The following is a 23,500-nucleotide window of genomic DNA, read 5'->3' as shown; positions in this document are numbered from 1 at the left end:
AAAGGACAGATTGCTTGTCCAGCAAAGCTTACAGTAATAGAAATATGTTGCTGTTTACCAACCTGAAACTGTTGATACATTTCAAAATGGAAAATCCTTAGTAAGACAGGTAAAACAGTTGTCTCTAATGCTTTGAACATAGCCACTGAACTACCTCTGTAAGATGTTTATGTCCTCTCCCAGCTCCTTTCTCAAGAGGCATTTGTACCATGAAGATTAGAGGACAGCAACCAACCACTGAGGTACAGGACATGGAAAATAAGAATGAAACGATGTAAAGAACATGATTCAATTAAAAAAGTGCAAGAGATTGGCCTCTGTGAAGGCAGAGAGTCATGTCAGGCACTTCCAGCCATCTCTTACTCTTGTCAGGACTTGATTAAACAAGGCTGAGAACATACCATCTCCTCCTAGTTTTACAACACAACCCCAAACTCAGCCACTGCCTTTAAGCTCTCACAGGGGCTCCTAACATAGCAGGACTGTGGTACTGCCTCAGGTGGTTGCAGCAGCTGCCTGCTCAGAGCTGGACCATGTACAGAAGAAGGGTGTCTTCACACCTCTCTGCTCTCCATTAGGAGCCCAGACTTCAGCATCTACAGTCCACTACTCCTCCTGTGTATTCAAATACCCGTGCTTGAACTCAGTACCCACTTCTGCACCCTCCTATTCCTTTCCCTGCCCATCTCCGACAGGCACACCCTCCTCATCAACCTTTGCCCTGCAGCCTGACAGGGAAGTGTAGGCTCTGGCTTGAGGCCATACACAGAAGCTGAGCTGGTAAGTGACCGACAGTGCTTGGTCTGATGGAAGAGCTCATCCAGCCTCGATGCAGGCAGTTATGGCCCAGCAGAAACCACCTATGTGCAATTGCTTGCCAGAGCTGCTGTGGGAGAGGAGCCACAGAGTTGGCTTCCCTTAGTTGGCTAGTCTAGGTCGGTGTCTTGCAGCAGCCTGGCCAGGGCAGCCAGCCTACAGTCCCTCCTGAGCCCAGGGCTAGCAATCAACCCTGGCTGGCCAAGTGCCTCTGGGAGGAGTTTCCCCAGGGCCCTGGAAAGCCCCTGCACACTCTCACTCGTGCGCACACATGCACATGAGCATCTGCTGCTGTGGCCCGTGCAAACCACTGGAAATCTTGCTGAGCTGCTAAGACGTGTATAACTAGTCAGAAGCCAAGACAGTAGAATTCATCACTTTCAAAAAAAATTGAACTGGAATAGTTACCTGTACCAACCAGGTTCTTTCTCCATCAGGAGAAAGTTTGTCCATCGGACCTAATGCCAAACAACAAACATTATTAGGCATGTTCTGAGTTGTTGGGTCATTAAGGTTTCTTTAATAACTTACAGTTTTAAGCAGAGTCATCTTTAGATGGCTGAAGGCCATCCAGTCTTTAAGGTTAAGCTTAGTATTGAGCCATTTTAATTTCTTTATTTTTAGAAACACTTTTAGGGACACCTTTTAACTTTGTTCTCTTTTGGTGTTTTCCCCCCATTCTTGCTGCTTTTCTTTAAAGAGGAAATCTGAATGCAAAACTGAATGTAATGCTAAGTCAATGATTAATAAGACTCCAAGCTAAGTTGTTTGTGGTAGGCACCCAAAAGTAGCTTCATTTTGTAATTATGCAATTGAGTTCAGAACTGCACTTAGAATTAGTCTCACTGTAATGAGACTGAATTCTGCTCTACTCTGTTACACCGCACTGGTGTCACCTTTGTTCAGTGTAATCCTTAACCTAACATTAAATCAAATGGACATCATTTAACATACTTGATCTGCCGCCTTTACCAATACTGCAGACTTCTGTTATGTATCTGTTAATAAAACGTGAATTTAGTTCACTCATTGTAAGTCTTAAGGAAACTGAAAGCTACTGAAAATAACAGGCCCTCAAAACTAAAACAAAAAAATATAGCTTGCATGTAATTGCTCTTCACTTTTCATTATTACTGGTGAAGACAGAAGGTTTCTGCAAGCAGAGTTTGTTCTTTCTGTTTTTCCCTACCGTATATTTATCAAGGCCTGTAAATACCTTTGGAACTTCAGAAAAACACAGTAGCAGATACTAAAATCAATCAGTAATATGTAAGTTTGTAAATCTGTAGAGACTTTAGGAAACCAATGAAACCTACATATAGAAACGAAGGGAAAAGTTTCTGTCTCTTACATGTTCATCTGTTTGAAGGAAAATACAGTCTGGTAATAGAACTCTGGCTTGTGAAGTGGAAATATGGGCATAGCTGCAAGCCCATCATACATCAGTTGTAGTATACTTTTGGACACATCATCTGTCCCCCCGCTCTGTTAAACAGCTCTATTAACAAGTTTCTTAAGCAAATGATTTCCAGAACAAGCCACGCAGCATTGTTGCTAAAATCAGCAACATAAACCAGAAAGACATCCATGCTTTCTCATCCACTTGGAGCATTTCTCCCAGATCCCTAAGGAGCTATTCTTAGAAAACATGGGAGAAAAGGAAGGTAAATATTCCCAATTTTGTCATTAAACCTAAAATTCTCAGAATTACCATTATCCATGGGAACGTTTCATGTTCTTGACTTTACTCTTTCACCAAACTACCTCTGGAGGGATAACTGTCAAAAAGCATGGAGAAGAATTATGTTACATCAAGATTTATGTGCATAGCCAAAGCTGAACTGGATCCCTGGGAGTGAAAAGCAAAGAGCTGTAAATGTCAGGATTGGAAACTAGGGCAAGATAGCAGCTGACTGGCAGTAACTGTATTTGGTTCTTCTTAACATTCTGGTATCATCAAGCTTCTTACCCTGAATTTCATAGTTTAATTGTACATGGCACAAACATTTTTTCCTAACTACTTCACATACATTGCTTTGCAGTTGTATCACGTCTTCTAGTTCTTTGATTACATGAAAGAATAAAGAAGGGCCAGTCATGCCTTCTTTGTACCATTTATTATTGCACACTTTCCTTGTGCCCCCTTTTCTTTATTTTGAAAGGTGTTCCCAATTTGTTCAGCTTCCCAGTGTGAGACAATCCTTCACCGAGCGTTGTTACAGACTCTGTCATGAGTCATGTCTGCAATGTCCTTTTGAGATACAATAAGCAGGGATGAGAATAGCATTGCAGGTAAAAGTGCACTATTTCTGGGATGAGAACAGCATTGCAGGTAAAACTGCACTGACTATTTCTAACAACACTATAATAATCTAATTATGATCCTCTATCCTGCCTTTTAGGTATGGCATCGTTCCTCTATTTTCTCAACACTCCCACCCCAGCTAACCACAGTTTTCATCATGGGCATTTCACCCATTTGCGGTTTCTTTTCCTGACTTTGTATTAAATCAAGAAACACGCACTTCTCCAGGAGAAGCACATCACCCATTCGGAGGGTTCAGCCAGCGGAGGGGCAGCTGAAACCTCCAATTCAGTCACAGGTCGGGCAGCGACACAACATGGCACCGAGCCTCTTCCCTTGCGGACCTGCCTCCCCTCCGCGGCAGGGCACCGACCCGGGCCCACCCCAAGGACTGGTGGTGGGTGGCATTGGGAAGGCACGGCCTGGGGCTGGGGGTGCAGGGAGAAAGGGGCAGCCAGGCCTGCCCCGGGGCTGCCCTCGCCTAGCCCTACGGTGCCACCGCAGGGCCTAGGGGGCCCTGTCCCCTCGCCAGCGCCAGCCAGGCCTTCACCGCGCCGTTCTCACAGCAGATTTTAGAAAATATTCCCTTACAATATAATAAAAATATAAGCACAATAAAAGTTACACGCCAGCCCGCCCCGCGACAGACCCGTCCTGCAACACATGCGAAGGCCATCAGGGCGTCGCTGTCCCTTTAAGGGCGAGGAGCCGCCCCTCCCCGCCCCACCTTCTCAAGGGACGCCCCGTCCCCGCCCCCCCCGATGACATCACCCCTGCCTTTCGATTGGCCGCCCGCCCCGTCAGACATGGGGTGCCCGCCCCGCCCCGCCCCCTCGCCCTGCCTCGGGCCCGTTAGCTTCCCCAGGTGCTCGCGGCTCATTGGCGAGCCCCGGTGGCGCTCACCCGCGCCGCTGCGCTCTGATTAGCGGAGGCCGGCGCGTGTCGCCGAAGCAGGCGGCGCGGGGCGGGCGCTTCCGCGGTTGCGAGGCGCCGGTCGGCGGTGGCGAGGCCGGGTTGCAGGCGCGGGGGAAGCGCGTTCTCGGCGGGCGGCGGCGGCTCCGCCGGAGGCGGGCGGGGTCGGAGCGGGATGGAGCCGTGACCGGGTGAGTGCGGAGCTGCGGCTCGGCCGGGCGCTGCGAGGCGGCCTCTGCCGCCGGGGGCAAAGAAAGGCGGGGGTGGGCGCTGGCCCGCCCGCTGGGACCCGCCCGCAGGGACCCGCCCGGACCTCTCCTCAGCGGCGGCCCTCGGTGCGGGGGGAGGGGCGGCGCGCGCCCCCGATGTCGTCCCCTCTTCCCCGTCCCCCCTGCCGGCGGTGGCGGGGGGAGGCGTGTGCCCGGCGCGGCTGGACAGCTCCGCTCCGCGGGGCCCCCGCCCGCCCCGAGGGGCCGCCCCCCGCTGGGGCACGGCCGCTCCCTCCGGCCGCGGGCCGGCCTGTCCCCCTCGGGCGCCCCCGCGCCTGTCCCCTCGGCCCCTGGCCCGCGTCTGCCCCGCTCCGGCCTCTCCCCGCCTCTGCCCCTAGGGGCTGGGCGCACGGTGTCCCCTCGCTTGTCCCGGGCGCCTCGCGTCTGGCCGGTCGGCGGCGGGCTGGTTTTTTTCCGGTGCTCCCTTCCCGACTGTACAGGCCTGGTAGTGCTGACAGGAGTGTGCGAGGGTTTGTGCAGCAGCCGCCTCCCGCCGCCCCCACCGCTTCGTGCACACCCCGGGTTGTATTAACCCAGCGCGGTTAACGCTCCCCACCGAGAAGGTGCTGGTCCGCGCTATGGCTAGATGTATATCACATCCCTGTGTCCTAGGCGCCTGTCCAGTGCGGACTAGATCTCCCTCTCTGTGACTGTAAAATCTTGTGTCAAAGACGACTGTAATTTCACATATGTCCCGATTGAGGATGAAAACTCTGACCCCTTGCCATGTGCCTAAGTGGAAATAGCCTCCTGAGACTTTTATTATCTGCATCTGTGTACCCTTATACTGCATCATGCAAACTTTGTTGTTAATATGGTTCTGAGTGGTTCTTTTTCACATGATGAACCTTGAGTGAGCTGAGTAAGGGGTTTCAGGTTTGCTGCTGCTTATAGCACTTCCCTTCTTGTATCATGTTTGTCCAGACAGTGTCAGGGCCTCTGCTGTGAAACTGCATCCTTGGTCTACCATCAATAGAAAGTACATTTTGAAGGCATTAAAAATGTTTCTGTTTAGGTCTGTAGCTTCTTTTTTGGATTGTGGAAACCAATAGGTGCTTTTTATTTCTTGGTAGGATTTGAAGACACAACTCTGAATATTTGGAAAACATGAAATGTAGCTATTCTCAGCTGAATTTCTTTATCTCAACGCTTCCAGCATGGGCATTGAGAAAATTCAGTATGGAATTCTGTCTGTATTTTAAATTTGCATTTGATATCAAGGCTAGTTATTATTATTACTGACTTACTGGAAGTGTGTTTTCTAATTGTGTGTTGGCTTTACTTTCAGTAAAATATGTAAACAAACTTTCAGCACTGATCTCTTGCTGCTTGCACAAAACCCATTGGTAGGCTTTTGAAAAGATGCTGTTAAAATCTGTACTGTAGAACTGCTAAAGTGTAATGCTTTTAGATCTTCATAAGTATTTCCAAAAATACTTCAGTCATTTCTGAATATGAAATAAGAGGGACACCCATTTGTTCCCATTTGCTGCAGTGATTAAATGAGTGATCTAATAGTTGTGATTAAATAGAATCTAATAATAGATTTTAAAATAAGTGTGTGATTTGAAGCTGACTGTGAACTCCTTTTCTGTTCTTTAGATTCATGCTGTCTGCTGAAAGGAGAAAGAGACTCAGGGCTGAAAGCAAATGCCATAAACTTATGACAAGTAGGCAAATTTTCCCTTCTTTAATTACCAGATATTAACTTACTGAGCCACTTTCAGCCTGTCTTCACTTACAGTTCAGATACCAAATTTGATTTTGGGAAGAGAGTGAAATATTGCTAGTTACAGCTTCCTATTGTATTGTTCTGTACAAAATGTAAGTAGTGCTGTGCTGTGTATGCTCGTTCCAACAGTTGTGGAAGCAGCTTTAATTTCTATTTCAGTAAGGCCATCCATTCGTAGCGTCATATGGGAGAAGACCCCCAAATCTTCAGACAGCAAGCAGATTGCAAAATAAAATGCGAAAAGAGGGAATACAGAAGACATTTTGTCAGGGCTAAGACAGTATGTGGGTTTTCCAAAAGCAGTCTTTCAGTTTTCCTCCCCTTGAATATGAAATAATAGGAAGCTCTTGGGTTTGGGGAGGAGTGGTTGCTTGTGTCTGTTTTTTATAACTCTGGCTTCTGTTGGCATGGTAAAGCAGCAATATTTTTCTCAGACCCTTTCATCCTTGGACCTCCAGATGAAATGTACGTTCAGGCAATGAAAATACCCCTTAATTTAATAATAATAATAAAAAGCCCTACTGGATTTCCTTCACTGTTGAGCCATGATTACATTATTGTGTGATACTTGGTGGGGGGAGAGGGCAGCTGTATTAGATATAGAGAAGGATCAGAGCAAAAAGGGTTTGGGTTTGGATGTTAGAGCACAAAGCAGATAATTCTTAGGATGTGTCAAAACATTATCACAGGATTGTTACACTCACTTGGAACATGTGAGATGTCTCCATATATGCTTTTTACCTCAAAAGAATAATTTATAGCAATTCTAAGAGTCTTCTGTCTTTATTCTCTATACTCGACTGTCCTTCCTGTGTTACAGATTATTTTGGATTGGACTGTCTCAATGTCTGTTTACTTACTGATAACTCAGTATTATGATTAATATCCCTTTTGAAGAGTACAGTTGACTTCCTCTGTGTAAAAGAGGTAACAATTACTGAATCTTATTATAGTTACACAATACTCTTCCTTTAAAGATTTTTATTATTTTATTATCAACTGTGTCCTGAGGGTCAATGTCTTTTCCTGAGAAACTATTGAAGAGGAAGTAGAAAAAGCAACTGTTCAGCGGTCTGAAACCATCAAACACCTACTCTGGGAAAGCCAATTCTAATTATTTCCTGCTGGACACATTGCTGAACTGAGACTGAAAACAGAGGATGTGGTTACACAGACGTTTCTTGTAGTGGTGGGGCTCCTATTCCCATCTGCCTCCCCCACCCCCGGCCCCCTGTGTGCTGTCACCTCAGTAGTGATGGTATGTCTGTGTGGCTCCATGCTGAGCCAGGTTAGAGACCTGATTTTTAATCTGTGCATATTCTGTTCCTCTCCTCCTCTGCTCCCAAAATAAAAGAGGGAGGAAGGTGAAAGGAATGTATAGTGGAGGGGAAGGAGCACAGAAGTGGATTAGTAAGAGCTACAGCTAAAGGGAACGTTTTTGGAGCCGTAGTTTAAAACTGTTCCTATGGTTCTTCTTTTATGTGTGTGTGTCAAATAGATGAAATGGATGAGTTTGTGTGAATTCAGAAAGTCATTCCTTTGTCAAATACTCTGTTTAGTCCTTCAGGGAAATAATGTGTGTGGTTAATGTGTATATTTTACCTTCCCTCCTTTGAATACTTTATGGAGTGCAAACACTGTTAAGTGGCTTCTTCAAGGGAAATGAATGGCATTGGGGTGAGGGCAGTTTACATTACCATGGTTAGGTATGCCATAATGGTCAGTCAATGCCTTGAGATTTTTAAATGCAGGTTGTCCTTGTGGAGGGCAAATGGTGCATGCAGCTTGTACAGGAATCTGCCATCAGTCTGATACTATGTGTTCAGACATTAAGAAACAATGCCAGTAACAGTACCTCGCTTTCTTTGATCCTTTTCTGTTTCTGATATGAGACACTTATTTTTCAGGCAGAAAAATTTTAGAATTTGTCACCGAGTAAGGTACTGTCATTGTTTAAATTAGATTGGTTTATATTTCAGAAGTTGAAGTAATGAATTTAGTTTGTGCAGCATTCCTCTCCCCTTCCCTCCCCCATTTTCTTGTGTGTGTGCAACATCGTTATTCTTGTGTGAAGAAATATTTTGGATGTAGGCACACAGCCATATTAACATCTCTGTAAGAAGGTGAAATTTAACACACAGTCACAAGTCTTTTTAAATCTTGAAAGCTAAAGGCTTAGCTTTTAATTGGGGATTTTCTTTTGCACCTTAACCTCATGCCATCCATCTGCTTTTGCTCTCCTACCACAAACCAGCATGTCAACTACTTCTACTTATCCTTCTTAATTAACTTGTGCTCCCTATTTCAGCTTGTTTTGGCCCTGTTGATCCAGAAAAGCAGGGTTTTTGTGGAGAACAGCAGAAGAAGCGTGGTAGCTGCTGTTGCATGCGCCAGCATGTTATTTGTTAACAGCTGATCATTGGGGGCTGCCTCTGTAGCACTGCAATAAAAATTTTTCCTTGCTGCTGCTTTCATCTCTGTTTGCTGTGGGTGCATGTTGAAGTGTGTATGTAGAGCAATGTATGTAGAACAATGCAGGAGCCTCTGGCATAAAGCAATGCAGAAAATTCTCTATTTTGAGGCAAATGAATGTGCTGACTACACATCATCTTCAGAGTATCTTCATGTTAGGGGAACAGGAGACTGAAGTGATGCATCTAGTTGTGTGAAATTATTTTGTTTTGGGACAGGAACCTACGTTACAGATTGTTTCAGACTAAAATTACTGATTCCTGTAATATATGACAGTTACAATTAGTTCTAGCAACACTAGGGAGGAGGTGTATATATACTGTGGTTCCTCGAGTTCTGTCCTTTCTGTGGTTTAGTAGAGACGCTGCAGATATGTCTTCACTGCATGATTGATCCATACGGTCAACACCCTATTTAGGCTTACTCAAATGACATCATCCTTTACACATAGCTATGCCGTGCTATGATGAGCTGGTTCTTTCTGCAACTGTTTGTACGTGTTATGTGTAAAGGTACAGCTCTGAGCAAAGGTAAGAAAGGATTCACTTTCTGTCAATTACAGGGAAACTTTTGCTCCTTCAGAAGGTAACTTTCTGAAAAGCATTGAAAGACTACCTGAATGATTTTTTTTAAAAATTAATCATTGCTGGTTTTGCCCTCTCTTCTGATTTTTATAGCAATATAAGAAGTTTCCCAACAGAATGTGATTACAGTCTGCATTGTAATTTAATTTTTATTCCATTGTGTGGGATGGACCCAAACCTGAGTGAGAGGTTTCTCTGAGTGATTGGTAGGGCCAAGGTAATGTTAGGCCTAATATAACTGTGTCTCTAAATTTGCTCTTGTACACTCTGTCAAGCATGCTTTACAGGAACAGATCACTTGGAATATGAATCCTTTCAAAGCCTCCATCTGAGAGGTAGTATGGCTGCTAGAAAGGTGGGATGTGAATTCTGCATTGCCACATTCAGACCAGACTAGCAAGTCATGTCATTGAGATTGTACGTTGTTCAGACGTGCTCAAACTCCAAGTTACCAGTGAAGGCAATAAGCCATTGTAATCACTGGAATAGCAGCCATTTGGCTTGAACATGTAAACACTGACATATAAACATTTCCATTGGATGGAGGAGTTTATCAGCAAGATGAGACTTCTGCATTTCTTAGAGATGACACTATTTTTTCTTCAGAAAATCTAGGACAGTAGAGTTTTGCCTGCACTGACTGAGAGGAGAAAGGAGTGCTGGAGAAATGTTTTGATTGTGCTATAAGCAAAGAACAACAAAAGCAGCTTAACTGTGGAATTTTGCCAGAAAATGTTTCAGTTATCAGATTAATCTTTGCTCACTTGCTGCAATATAGAAGGAGCGGTAAAGAGCTTGTCTTTCATTACAGTTGTAAGGCTGTTCTGCTAAATTTTTGTGAAGTCTGACTTGTTATTTTGAAGGCTGGGTGTGTCTGCATTTTCTGTTGTTCCATCTTCAAGCTGAATTGAAATTCCATGGAGTGACTGAATAAGGCTAATGATAGGAATATTATACCTTCAGTGTCTCTTGGCTTAATGGCACACATATTAGAAAAAAAGCCCATGCCCATTGCAGGTCAGTTTATCTCCTGTTTGGGGTTCAGATAACTAAGCAGTAAATCGCAGGATGTGATACTTTAACCATGTAAGATTGAACAGGAACTTCCTTGACAAATAGCACTGAGTTTTAAAGTTGGCCTTTTATTGGCCAGAGTATCTGGAATAAAACTTTAGTTCTTAGTAGAGAAAGAAAGATAAATATATGCTGTCCTGGAGGATGAGTTGTATATCGGAGAACAAGGATCTCTGGACATCTGAGAAAGCTAATGGAAGAAACTCAGAAGAGGTAAACAAACCAAGGCAAGGAAGCTATTGAAATAATTTGTCCTGTTTTCCGAGTGTGTGTTTGCATGTATGCATACACACACATGCATGTTCTTTTCTGAAAGATAGTGCTAAGTTTTTGCAAAGATGCCAGAGATCACTGAGTGTATGTGTGTGTTTATATACTTATTTTTAATCTTCATCCATACCTTGAGAGGTAAGACTTCAAGTTCTATGTTGTGCCAAGTGAGATGTCTATCCAGTCTTGTGTTGGCCAGTTGCTGGCAATGAGTGCCTTGGAAGGGTTGTAGAATAGGGTGTACAGAGTGGTTCTTCCCTCTTCTGCCTCACCCTGCCAGCTGGTTAGGGATAGCCTGGTATATTCTTCAGACCTAGAATATTCAGCATTTTGATGTTTTCCAGAGAAAAACATGCTGAAGAAGATACAAATTTTTTTGACTGGTTATGGGGTCCCACTTCTGTAAAAGATTAGCAGATGCCCTGTACCAGGTGGTAGGACAGGCATACCAAGCAAAGGCTCAGTGTTGGATCTGTCTTGACTCAAATGAGATTCAGGAGAACATGGATCTTAAGTGCTGGAAATTAAGTGCAGCAATATGATGACTGTCTAACTTTATCCATGCTGTTGCAATCTGAAATTGGAAGAGAATATCTAGCAAAGCAAGATTCTGGAAATTAGGGACTGGCCAGCAGAAGTCTTCAAATGAAATGCATTTCTTAACATCTCCACACTTTCATGTGTGAAAAGTGGTTTCAGGGGTGCCTGTGTCACAAAGAAACAATAAACCCAACAAACACTGAAATAAAAAAAATCCCACTCAAAACCAAACAATGCCAAAAACTTGCACAGGAGTAAAAATTTAATATATGGATAAATATCACTTACTTATAATTTATGGTTTACGAAAACACCACCATCACAGGCAAACATTCCATACCTAAATTTTGATGATGTATGCTTGATGCTGTCAGAAGAATGCCCCAGAAAATTATTTTATCAGGTTAGGGACTTCATTAATCAGATTGAAATATCAAACTCTTAATAGTGGTTAATTGTTTACTGTCTTTGTGGAAGACTTTCCTTGATCTCTTGAGGCCTTTTTGCCTTGCCTTTTAGGAAATCTAGGATCTGCAATTTTGTGGCAAGTACATTGTAAGTATATACTTGGTTTTGTGGCCTTGCATCGTTATCATATTTTAATTACAGTTGTATCAGTTTGGTTGCTTTATTAAAGAAAAAATAATTACTTGTTATGGGTTCTCACATTAATTGTTTAAATGGTTGTAATTCTAAATACTGACTTGATGACAAATACTGTAAGAGGTGGCAGAACGACTTCTTGATTCTGTGGTAGAGCCATGATTAATGTGTGCTGACACATTTTATTCAAAGAAAAAAATGAAACATTCTCTGAAAGGGATTGTAAAGGAAGCTTTTAAAGTTGTAGTGTCCTTACTTTTTTTTTTTTTAATTTGTATCAGTACTGTAAATCTCTTCTCCTGCAGATTGTTAATTGGAGGAGAGTTGACCAAGTAGATTTCCTTTTACTTGTTGGGGATCAGGGGACTCTCAAATTTTGCAATATGCTGGTTATCCAAGTGTCTAGCTACGGTCATTCTTTTTGAAGAAGTGACTAATCAGTCTAGTTGGTCTTATTCCTTCTGATGTTAAAGTAGTAGGCAACTCATTCTAGTTTTTCCTTTTTTTTTTTTTTTTTTTTTTTTTAATCCTGCTATGTTAATGCTTGTGTCCTAAGTCCATCTGGTCTGAAGTTTGTATTTGGGGAGGTGCCTTGTTTTTTTAATGTTCTTTTATTGACAGAATATCATGGCATCTCAACTGTGGTTCTGTGCTTCTGGTATCTAGGAAGCCCTAAATTCTGAAAAGCTCAGAGGAGGAAACAATGAAAACTCTGTGTTAAAGCCTTCATATGATGATTTGTATTTTTTTTTTAAAGGTGGCTAAGGAAGTAGCAAAAGTATGGCAACTACAAATCACCTTTTGAGCCCTTTTTATTGCCGTTTGAGACAATAGTATTCCAGAGTCTCTGAAGTAATTATTTTTTAGTCAAGTACTGCTGTGCACGCCTGTTAAAACTGTATTGCCAGAGAAAAGTGATGTTACTTCAGTACGTTTATGAGTTTTTAAGGTGCACAGGATGGTTCCTTCTTCCCAGCCTCCAAAATGGGATTCCTACTGCAGTTTTGACAAATCTCTGAAATGTACTTTTTTAACTTTTCCCTGGTTTTGTTTGGATAGATGACATGGTGTAATAAACTAGTCATAACAGTCTCCAACTTTTGCTCTCCAATGTTTAAGAATGATATCAGTACAAGGTCAGGAAGCTTGAGTGTATCACTTGGTGGATATTCTGGCTTAGTAAATCTCAAGCAATACATTCTTCAGAACTGACAAACTAGTAGTCCTGAAATAAAAGTTCTGCTCTGCAAGTAGCATGGGTATGCGTATACAAGTATGGCAGTCTTTGTTATTTCAGTCCAGCTTCTGCTGTGTATGCTGAATGAATTAAAGATCATATGAAAAAAAGAATCCTAGATAAAGGAGCTCCTTACCCTTAAAGGAGAAAATGGGCTGTGATGGTTTTTGTTTGGTTTGGTTTTTTGTTTAAGATCTCTAAGTATTTGTCCTATTTTCCCTTTCAGTGACTGAGGAGAGAGCTGCTGGCATGGAAATGAGCTGGGTTTGTCCGTGGGAACTGTGAGTAAGGTATGTATTGAGATCTTGCTGCCTTTAGTTTGCACCTTTTGTTCTTATATGCTGAACTAAAATTCCTGGTGGTCACTAAGCATGAGGGATAGTAGTGTGTTAGAGATGGAAGATTTTAAATTTGTACTAGTATCAGTTGTGACAGCTGTCCAGCAAGGACTTCAGAGTGTAAGGGTATAAACGGCACACTTGTCCCCTTCTCACTGCTGCCTAGCAATTAGTCAGACTTGTCACAAGTTAGCTGGTACTGTGTTGCAAACTTTTTTCAGTGTTACTGATACTTGGCTTGCTAGACTGATTTATTCAAGTATATAAAGGCAGACAATTGTATCTACATGGTAAAACTGCAAAACTAACTGGGTTTTCCATGTGATACAGTAGCACTCAGAAGAGAGGATGATGCATTCAGACGTTATCTGTGGTCCCAGGCTGAATCTGGTAGTAAAGAACAGGAAATGTTTTAATCTCTTCTAGCACCAGTACGAAAGCCTTGGTTTAGGTATCCTTCATGTGCTGGCTCTTGGTATGGTTGTTTCAAAGAAGTAGTGAAGGCCGAGTTTGGTATCCTCTGAATTGGCAAAGTACAGCAGCAGTACTGATTCCCCCACCTTTCCACCATGTTCTTTACCTACGTTCATTAGATTTACAAGTTAGGGAGCACTTCTTGAGTACTTACTACTTCTTTTCAATAAACTGATTAACTTAGATGAGACATTAATATTGATATATGCTTCTCTGTGAATCAGTAAAGAAAACTCTCATCTGTTTTTCAGTAGTGGGGAAATCCAAGGGTGGAAGGTGAGCTCTTGTAGGGGAAAAAGGGACCAGAAGATCTGGTAACTTAGTCTCAATTGCTGGACTTTCCACTTAAATAAATGTCATGCTGGGTAGTTGCATTAGGAGATGCCAATAAATTCAAAGAAATTCAGATTCCACACCCAGTGCCGTTGATGGGGAAGAGTCAATTCAGATTGGTTTAATTTCTGTAGACAGTTTCATACTGTCATGACTAAAGAATGTAGCTGGGGTCAGAAAACTTACTGCAAGACTCTGTTTCAGGCTTTAGTTTCACACTGTACCACTGTACCTAGAGGTGACTGAAAGCTGTCACTTTTCAGTGGGTGCTGCCCCTCTGTTTTTTGGGTTTGGGGTTTTTTTGGATGACTTCTAATGCAGGGTTCAGGTTGCTAGTACAATGGGAAAACAAGCATGTTTCAAGGTGCGGCTTTCCATCAGAACAGCAACTGAATTAACTTGCTCTGTGGCTGCAGAGACACTAGACTTGAAGGAGAGAAGGTGAGAATTTCAAACTAAGGTGAGGCAATACGGTATGGACCTATACTTTCAGTCACAGCCCACAATCAGACTGAATTAGATAGAATGTAAAACTACAGACTTACAAAAGTAAGTTGCTGAAAAACCTTGCCATAAACTCCTTAAGATTCTTAAGTTCTGCACTTTTGCCTGTTGCTTTGTGCTGACATGGATGCTTGTGCTGGGAACTGAACTGACTAAAATCTAACTACAGTTTTGGTTTAGTTCCTTTTTTTTCATTTTTAAAATTTATTTTCTTTTATTTCAGTCTAGATTGGATCCCTGAGCTCTTTCCTTTCTTGGCCAAGTCATGACTTTGTTATGCCCTAGGTTATCCAGTTCTTGTGCCAGAGTTCAAATCTTCTGTGTTTGAAAGTGTATTTTCTTGAGAGGTCTTATTTACACTCTCCTCTTGTCCAGTGACTTTCTTGCCCCAATCTACCCTGAATCTACATTCAACATGAGTTCCTTCATGCTTTCTCAACCCGTCAGTTTTCCTGCCATGAATTTCCAAGTCATAGCTCACATCTGGCTGCAGATTGTCAGCATTCCCTTTTCTAGTTTGCTGCAGCCTCCCTGCTTCCATTGGTTGTTGGCATCTGTTGCCACATGCCTTTGCTGCTGGCTGAATCAATTGCTTCATCTGCTTGCCCCTATGGGGTGGGGAGGAATGCTTTGCCTCTGACATGAAGCATATTTTAAAAAATGCATCAGACAGCAATTGCAAGGAAGTCAGTCAGAAGGTGGTGGAAAACAGGCAGTCCTGTGCTAAACACACTGTAGTTCATAATGCATTTCTTTGGCACCAGTGCAGACTTAAACAGCTTGCTCCCTTTCACAGCTCCCTCTGTTTTGCTGGTATAGCTGTTTTTATGGCCACGGTGAGCCACTCTGAGGAACAGATCCTCCTGGAAAGACGTGGTTTTCTTCTAGATTTTTTTCATCTGGTTCTGTACATGTTGTCTCTGAGATTTATGCAAGTTTCATGGCGAGGAAGGTATGAGAGTGGGAATGTGTAGCAGACTGCTTAAGTTGGCACCACTGCTAGATGTTTAAGTGTGCACTTTGATATTACAGTTAAGTTGATCTTTCAGTGAGCTGTTCTTGCAAAGGCTAGTCAGGCCTCTCCACAGCTGTGTATGCCTGCTCCTTCCTTTGCATCAGAGCTAGTGATTGTGCAGCCAGAGGGCATGTCCAGCTAGCTGACTGATCCTGTAGAAAATGGTTTCTAATCTTTTGCAGAGTTAATCCTCTGCTGGTTCATCTGACCTGAGTCACCCCATGGGTGCACAGTCATTAGATCAGACAAAAGGGAAGCAGCAGGAACCAACAGCTCAGTAGCAGAAGGCTGGATCCCATTCCTCTTTTAATTATGATGTTGGGCTATATCATGAACAGGGCCAAAAATATACAAGGTACCCATTGACACGAGACGTGAACATTGCATCTTTTTTGCTCTTTTTTGTACTTTGAACTTCAGTGTCTATTAACTGCTTCATCAGTTTAAGGTTCAATGTCCTCTGAAATTAGAAGGTTGTCTTCCTCATTCGTGCTTTCAGCTTAAATAAGAACTTCAGAAATTGGTAGGGAGCTCATCCTTTTTGAGCAAGGATTGTTTATTATAAATATCATTGTGATTCCCCAAATTAGCTTTGGTGTTATAAGTTCTTCTGTATACCCAGAGTTCTGTGAGCTTGAAAGCCACAAAGATCCTCCAAATACATATTGAATCATGAAAAGTATGTCTTAAAAAACATCTGGAATGCCAGACTACATTGCTTAGCGTGGTATTTGTGGTTTTAAGAAATGGATGTTTGATGATGATTTTTCAAGACCTCTTAAAGACTTCCTATCACTGCCGGACTGAGTGAAACAAATGCTAGTGTTGTCTTATGAAGGAAATACTTAGGGCTTGAGAAATGCGGTTCTTGATGAGTGGTTGTAAAATCATGGGTGAGACTGTGTTTGTCTACAGCAGAAATTAATCCAGTTGATTGCTTTGCACTAGATGTGTCCTTCGCATTTTTTTCCCACTCATGTCCTAACATCTCTATAAAAGCTGTTCATGCCTTATGTCTGATAACATTTCTTGCCATTTTCTTGCTGGTCTGGGCATGTTTTTTGACTCTTTAGTGATAGATTTGCTGGAGGTGGTAGTGGAGAGGCTTCTGGTGATGGTTCAAAGATGTCCTCTCTTACTGTAATGCTACTGACACAGTATACATTCAGATTCTTTAGCTCAGATAGAAAGTTGTGCTTATCCATGTTTTACCAACATCCTTGTTCACATGTCTTGCAATCTTTACATTTTTGATAGGGGCTTTATAGGGTAGTGGCTTGTAATCGAGGTGAGATGGACAGTTTACACCTTCAAATCACTGGTTCTAATCCAGAATGAATTTGGTTACTTTTTGACTGCTTTTGTCTTTTTTTTTTTTCCCCTCCCAATTACTGTGAAAGTGAAGGATGTTGATAACTGGCTATTTTGCAGCAGACAAACGCATGTGGAATATGTGTTTTAAAACAAAATTCCATAATCTAAGAAGGTCTCCTTTTAGTGGTCTGCATAGTTTGGTTTCCTAACTTAGGGTGGTTTCTCAAGAACAAGTTATTACATTGTCAGGGTACAATCTTTGTGATGCTTGCCTTGTTGCTTACTGTATTGTGTATACTTTATGGACAGTGTTATCAGTTTAACTCTCAATTAACTGGAGAAGTAATTCTGGCAACAGTTGCGTGCCTGTGTTAAGCTGACTGACAGAAAACTAAATAATGTATTTTTTTTAATACAACCTTGGAAGTCTTCCTGTTGGTGACTTTTCTTCGAATATCTCTCTGCTTGTTATAGCTTCTCAAGCTAACGTGATGCTTTGGCTTCCATCTGCTTCAAACTTCACTTCTTCTGGGTTATTCTTTGGATTTGTGATGACCTGGGGTATAGTTGCCTTCGGGCATGCCATGGCATTCTCTTCCTCTCTTCTCACTTATTTCAAAGATTCGTCCACTTAAAGCCACTTTGCCCCAAGATTGCCTCTTCTCTTGGCTAGATGATTCAGCTGGCATAATCATTTAACAGAAGGCTGCTCTTAAGTTTAAAATAAAAAAAACCTGTCTTCTCAAAATAGCCCGGCTGCACACACATGCTGTTGCTGTTAGGTGCTGGAGGTTGCTTAGCAATTCTTAAATTGGTAGGAAATTACTATTACCCTGGCGACTCAGACCCAAAATGCAAACAAGAGAAAGCTGTTTACAGAGGTGTCTTTCCTTGATTTGGGAACTGTGTTCTGTTTGTTTTTTTTTTTTTTTTTTTTCCCTGTGCCTCTCTGATTTTTAAATTCTTTACTTTTAAACTCAGTTTTTTTAGGATTTTCACATCAAATTCCATGTTAGGGAAGGTGGTACTGTTCTTTGGTTCATTTAAATACTCACCAAGATCTTGATTATGCCATGAGTATGTGAATATTACCAAAGTCAAGAGAAGTCTAAATGCATGAAGACCTGGTGTATGTGTCCATGTCCAACATGAATGTTGGGTAGATTAAACTGCATAATAACACCTTAAGGTGACACTGCTACCAAAAGTACCCATATTGATGTCTTTTTTTTTATTTCCTTGTGCCTCATTCTCCCTCATACTAGCCCAAGTTTTTGTGTGGCTGGGTGGCAAGCCAGATCAGGAATTGATGCAGATTAAACTAGTAGTTTGTGTGTGTGTGTGGCCAGGTCAGATTTAACACAGATCAGTTTCTTGATCTGGTTCAGCGTGTGCTGGCCCGCAGGAAGGAAGGAATGACCAAGCTGGGCTGTTCCTTTTGTTGGTAATGCCAGTTTGGTGTCTTAACGGGAGGATGTGGTCTTGTGATGCAGCTAAGTTGATCTAAGCTAGCTCTTGCCAAAGGGGCAGTATTGGGTGCATGCCTTTGTTGCTTCCTTATGCCAGCACTGGTGCTTGTCTGGCCTTACCGTGGGATGATTAATGGAGCTAAAATGGCAGGAAACCAATCCTAATCCCTTCTCCCCCTCCCAGTTTTCTTTTCACTTAGCTCTGTGAACTGGTTTACTGTGGGTCAGACAGGTTTCAGTACTGCGTGTATTGATTTTTTTTTTTTTTTTTTTTCTCTTTCACCTCTCAGGCTTTGAGCTATATCCTTCAGTGATTCTGAATGAGCAGCTTTATGAGAAGTTGCTATAAATAATTTTGTCATATGGTAGATGCAAAGTAGAATACTTTTTTCACCAAGGAGTAAGCTAATTTGGTTTATTGTGTGTTTACTGTGATACGGCGTTAGGATGGCAGGAGGGTGCCCCTAAAAAGGTACATGTAGAAGCAGCAGAGCAATTTTGTCTTTGTGGTTTGCAGGTTTGATACAGATGTATTTTCCCAAAACTTCTTATTGGCTATGGTTCTTAATCTTATATCTTGTGCAAAGTTGACTCTGCTTGTTTGTCTGTCTGAAATTGGAGTCTCTTAGATGCCTCCAGAAGACAGAAAGGGGTAAAAATTATTTGAGTAGTGTCTAATATTTCTTTTGAGCAGCTCCATCTTCTCCCTGGTGTTGTCTGTGCTTTGATTGCTGTGGCAGTAGTTTTGTGCTTTACAGCAATATAATTTGAGCACTGCTGGCTCCTGAGAGCTCACTGTTGCCCCTGCGTTATGGTGACACAGTTTTGTGTGTAGTTGGCAGTGGACTAGATTGGGGAACTGATTTTACTGAATATGCAGGTAAAATGTCTGCTTTTCAGCTAAATTGATACCCTAGTTGAAGAAGGGGCAGTGTAGGGACAGAAATGAGCAGCTGGACAGTGGAGGACCTGAGGTTTGCTTAAGCTGGTGTTGCTGCTGTAGAACACCTGTGGGATCACAGCCGCTCTTGTCCTGGAAGCAGCTGACCCAAAACTAGTAAAACATTGTAATAGAAAGCTTTTGTCTGGTTAAGTAATAGATACAAATCCTTGAGGGCACTCGCCCTGAAACCATTATTGAGGATAAGAAATACTTGCTCTTAATGCTGTCCATCAGCTTCTGGATGACTCACTTAAAGACTATGGTATGGCACATTTCTTTGTGGGAAAGTTTCTAGTCAGTTCAGAAATGACAGGAAAGCAAACATTTTAAATTTTTAATTGGGTTCTAAATATTAATGTGCGTAACTAACTGATTGATCATTCTACAATTACAGTTGTAGAGTGGTATAACTGTCTGGGAAGTCTAAAACCAGCCTTACTGTTGATTTCAGAAAAGGTTTCCATGCCTTTCATGGGACTTGCAAATAATGCAGCAGGGATGATTATAAATCCCCAAGGCGTCTTCCAAATCCCTCTATGCCCTCATCAGACTTTTAATTGAAAATGTTAAAAAAAAAAAAGCATCTATCCACAAGACTACAATAAAAGTGACAATTTGGATGAGTTTAATTTTGAAGTGGAGATAAGTTGCATACTAAGATTTGGCATTGCTCTGAAAAAAGTTCTCCTTCCCTTAGGTAGAGGCTGGATGTTTGTACTACTAGTGCATTACTAAGAGTAAGCAGGCTCTCTTCCCTGTGCTGTGCTGGCACAAACTTTGGTGTGGCTGCATAGCAAACTGCACCAGGGTCCTGATTTAGTCAGTGTGTGAACCAACAGACTAGCTTTTACACCTGGGTCAGTTTTTTCATTGGTTTATCATGTGTCACTGCAGATGCTTGTGCGGGCCTGAAATTGGTGGGGATATGGAAGAAGATGGCAGCATTTCCTAATGCATTTAACGGTTCATCCCAGTTTAGTTTCATTTGAGCTGCAACCCTACTTGAAGTTAATAGAATTGTTGTCCAGGCTGTTTGGGATGCACAGAATCAGACTGCATTTTGTGGCAGTGTTAGTCTGTACTACGCTGGTTCAACTGTGGCTTGTGTGGAGGAATCAATCCAGCTGAAAAATAACCTGGGAAAAATTGCATTTCAGCTGAATCAGCTTTCTGATACACAGTTTGCAGCATGGCTCTACAAGCAGCACTTCTGGCACAATGCAGGACGTAGTGGCAGGGCAAGAATGAATGTCAAGGCAAGATTTACTTAAGCTGTGTTACCTTTGATGTGGGACAAACATTGAATGACATGCCAGCTAGGATTAAGATGAAGATATCTTCCATCTGTGTCGTCTTCTGCATGGGTTAGGAAACCTGCAGGTCCAGGTACAACTCTAGATAATCCAGACATGTTGTTGAAGTTCTATCGGACAATTTACTGGAGAAACTGGTTTATAATCCCAGTACCAATTAACACCACTTGGTATGGTGTTGCTCAGGGTTACATGGCAAACCGTGGTGTGAGCACGGATCTCTTGCCCTGCTCAGTGCTGAGGCTGGCTAGGCTAGACTGCTTTTACTGTGGCTTGGTACTGTGCTTTTACATAAAAGGATGTAGTTTCAGTGGACTGGTTAATGTGAATGTACCTAGATTAGGGAAATAGATTTTTGTTTTACGACACTTGTTAAAACGGTGTTTGAAATGGGATTTTCCTAGTTTATGCAGGTTACAAATTCCTGTTTAAAAGAACTGTTTACCTAGTTGAAGCAGATCTTCCATATTTAAGACATGTCAAGCTCCCCCCACACCCCAATCCTTTTGGGAAGAGGAAAGAACTCTTCTTCTTTTCTAGGGTAGACTGAGGAGGGAAGGTTGAGTCTCCTGCCATTCCAAATCTTTGTGGGATGGGTGTTAGATATTTGTCACCTGTTTGTGGATTCAGGCCTGACTGTGCTCCTCCTCCTGCCTGATCTGACCTCACCTGTGGTAACTAGGCAAAGTGTAATGTCTCCAGTACCTATGTTTCAATGAAGCGATTTGGCTTTGGCTCCTCTGAGATGGTGACAACAGTCCTTAGCAGCCAGCCTCCTAACTGAGCAGTTACCCTTCCTTTTAGCCTCTTTCCACAGGTCTCCTATCCCACAGGGACAGAGCCTGAGGCCGTGGTTTAACTCTTTCCAGTCTTTGCAAGGATTGTTAGAGTTTACCAAACTCTTAAGTTACTCTAAGTCTATGGTTCAAGGGTGTGCGTTTCCAGACTTTCTGTATCCATTGTAAAGAGAAGAAGGCCACAATCCCAGTTTTTTCTTTTTGCAGATTACCATTACAATTTGCTTTCAAATGGATCTGAGCGATGTTTGCTTTGGACAGGAAATATATCAGTGAGGGGGTAGGCACTTTCTAGCCAAATTCTAACTGAGGTAAAAGCAAGTACTTCGTATGCCAGGAAGGTTTGGTTCAGTCTCATTTGTTTTGTTGTAACAAGCATCAGCTTCAGTTGCTGGTTTTTGGTTTTTTCTTTTTTTTCCTCCACCCTTCTTTTCCTTGCTTCTCTTCAGATCATGACATAGGGTCCTGGGAATTAATGTCTGAAATTGTGGATGGAATAGTGTGTATTCATTACCAGTAAATTCTTATTGTTGCCTTGAATGTACACGGAACAAATATGCTACCACTTATAAGTTAGTTCTGGGTACTACAGAGAAAACCTTACTAATCAACTGAAGTACGAAACTGAAATGGAAGTGGGGAAAATGACTGTTTGAGATACTTTATCACTATTAATATGTTCATGTTGTCACACTCATCCAGGTTAATTATGAGTGTTAAGTGGGGAATACTTAATAAAAAAACCTACATTGTTAAAAACATTGCTCCAAATTTATGCCTTCTGATTGATTTCTGAAGGATTATCCTGATGTTTTTTACTTTGCTGCTTTGCAGCTTGTTTTACCTGCATCTTTTTGAAGCTGAAAGTTAGACTCTAGAAATACGTTTTTGCTTGATAAATTGCTACAGTGCAGCAGAGTTGTGTAGTAGTGTTCTCAGTTTAGTTTGGTTGAAACAGAAGCATGCTAAGAAGCAAAAGACTTCCATCTTCATTAATCAAAACCAAACATGATTGCCCTTGTATAATGTTAGTTATTGTTTAAATGTTGACACAGTAACCATTTCACTGGAGACTTCCAGCTGGCTTTTTTCTATTTAAATTACTGAACGTAAAATAATTTTAATTTTAACATAGTGGTGACTTTTAAATACTTGTTTAAAGAGTTATGGAAATACCATGAAACATTTTAAAATAGCTTATTTCATTAAAGCCATTTATATATTGCATATTTTGGTTGCTTTAGCTGAGGTTTTAGACAGGAAAGCTTTTTTGTTTACTTTATGTGGAATATTTTTCTTGCATTCATTTTCACCGATAGTGAATAGGGAAGAGAGAATGGAGCAAGATTATTTTTTTTAAATGCAATTGATTTTATTTGAAAATTCTCATTTGTTGTACTCAGCTGTCCTTCCAGGCTTATTATGAAGTATTACTTTACCTGACTAGATTTCAAATTGACAGTTTTGGTGTTAAAACACAGTATTGTTGGTATGAAAAGACAGTAATCAAGAATTCAGCAAGGTTCTAGATAGGCTGGCTTTCACTGGAATAACTCAGTCTGTGTCTTCTCAAGGCTGGGTTTCTGAAGTGCCAAAAGCTGAGAATTTTTCTCACACTTCTAAAGAAAATTATAATAATCTGTAGTTCCATCAGTAGTTTCTGTGGTGATGCTGTTGGAGGTTTATGCAAGTTTACAAACTGCTGAGTTTAGCAAGTTTACTGCTGGGTTGGATTTGAAATGACGATAACAGAAGCGCTGTGCTAAAGACCACATTTCTCTAGAATACGGCGATGTCGTGATGAACTGGACATACGGGTTAAGACTCTCATGTGAGATTTATGGAAACTTTTTTTTCTGATTTGTCTTGCAGGTTGCCATCACGAAAGCCAAAGTGGATTTCTCCGGTGTGGTGTGCCTGCCCCCTTCCGTCATTGCTGGAAATGGGCTGGACGGAGGAGGGGCTGGCGAAAATGATGATGAGCCGGTGCTGGTGTCACTTTCGGCGGCCCCCAGCCCTCAGAGCGAAGCTGTTGCCAATGAGCTGCAGGAGCTCTCCCTGCAGCCCGAGCTGACCCTCAACGTCCATCATGGCCGAAACCCCAACCTTCCTCCGCTCAGTGAAAGGAAAAATGGTAAGTGGTACAGTGCGCGCATGGCTCGTGTAGTATGTCCTCACCAAGGCTG

The 23,500-nt window shown here is 42.1% G+C and overlaps 1 long non-coding RNA gene across 1 annotated transcript; it reads left to right on the top strand.

Moving 5' to 3' along the window:
- Positions 1–4,070: 4,070 nt before the first annotated feature.
- LOC121089037 lies at positions 4,071–23,298 on the top strand. Its single transcript, XR_005828107.1, has 3 exons — positions 4,071–4,224; positions 13,041–13,104; positions 23,187–23,298. It is a non-coding gene; the product is annotated as an uncharacterized LOC121089037 (long non-coding RNA).
- Positions 23,299–23,500: the final 202 nt, after the last annotated feature.

Source organism: Falco naumanni, chromosome 5, assembly GCF_017639655.2.
Source record: "Falco naumanni isolate bFalNau1 chromosome 5, bFalNau1.pat, whole genome shotgun sequence".
NCBI classification, from domain to species: Eukaryota; Metazoa; Chordata; class Aves; order Falconiformes; family Falconidae; genus Falco; species Falco naumanni.
Note: the sequence above shows the minus strand (reverse complement) of the source record. Positions and strands in the feature narration are given on the sequence as shown.